The sequence below is a fragment of the Rutidosis leptorrhynchoides genome, chromosome 9 (assembly GCF_046630445.1).
Source record: "Rutidosis leptorrhynchoides isolate AG116_Rl617_1_P2 chromosome 9, CSIRO_AGI_Rlap_v1, whole genome shotgun sequence".
NCBI lineage: Eukaryota > Viridiplantae > Streptophyta > Magnoliopsida > Asterales > Asteraceae > Rutidosis > Rutidosis leptorrhynchoides.
This window is the reverse complement of record NC_092341.1, coordinates 303,615,535-303,616,626: the sequence shown is the minus strand read 5'-3', so window position 1 is coordinate 303,616,626 and position 1,092 is coordinate 303,615,535. Positions and strand designations below refer to the sequence as shown.

Sequence of the window (1,092 nt, the reverse complement as noted above, 5' to 3'; positions counted from 1 at the left end):
TAATTACTTCCCGTCCTTTGGTTCATATAGGAAACATTTTCTCGTTGTTCCATCGTTGGTTCAATGTGACAATCTTTCAATAAGTGTGGTCCACCGCATTGCTCACAACTGATTCGTATTGCGTGAATATCTTTATTCATCTTTTCCATTCGTCTTTCGAAAGCATCTATTTTTGTGGAAACGGAATCAAAGTCATGGCTAGAATCGGCTCTAGCCACTTTAGATGAACGAAAAATATCTTTTTCTTGGTGCCACTCATGTGAGTGGGAAGCAGTGTTATCAATAATTTTGTAAGCTTCGGTTGCGGTTTTCTTCATAATGGAACCACCAGCTGTTATGTCGATGTCTTTTCGTGTAGCAACATTGACACCTTGGTAAAATATTTGTACTATTTGATAAGTGTCTAAACCATGTTGAGGACATCCTCTCAACATCCTTCCGAATCTTGTCCATGCCTCATATAATGTTTCATTTGGCTTTTGCGCGAACGTAACAATTTCTCCTTGAAGTCTCACGGCTTTAGATGCCGGAAAGAATTGTTTAAGAAATTTTTCAACTAAATCATCCCATGTAGTAATCGCCCCTTCAGGTAACGATTCCAACCAATCTTTGGCTTCTCCCTTTAAAGTCCAGGGAAATAACATGAGATATATCTGTTCATCCTCCACTTCTCGGATTTTGAATAGTGTACAGATCCTATTAAAGGTACGAAGATGTTCGTTGGGATCTTCTTTTGGCGTACCACTATATTGGCACTGATTAGTTACCATGTGTAGGATTTGTCCTTTAATTTCATAATCTGGAGCATTAACTTCTGGTTTAATAATGGCGTGACCTTGGCCAGTGCGCTTAGCCCTCATTCGATCTTCCATACTTAGAGGTTCTAGATTTTCCATGATTGGATTTGTTGTATCCGAATCACTAGAGGATTCTGATTTAACGGTTTGGGGTTCAGGATCTTGGAATTGTCCTTGAATATCTTCCGGGTTCTTAGTTGTGAAATCGGGTTCAAAAGATGGATTATCGAAAATTTGAATTGGAGTACTTGGTCGACTAGATGACGATTCTAAAGAAAAATCAACGGCGGCGATA

At 39.1% G+C, this 1,092-nt stretch overlaps 1 non-coding gene across 1 annotated transcript; it reads left to right on the top strand.

Annotated features, from left to right (window-relative positions):
* The first annotated feature begins 405 nt into the window (after positions 1 to 405).
* Positions 406 to 512, top strand: LOC139869814 (small nucleolar RNA R71). The gene has a single exon (XR_011766392.1). It is a non-coding gene; the product is annotated as a small nucleolar RNA R71 (small nucleolar RNA).
* Positions 513 to 1,092: the final 580 nt, after the last annotated feature.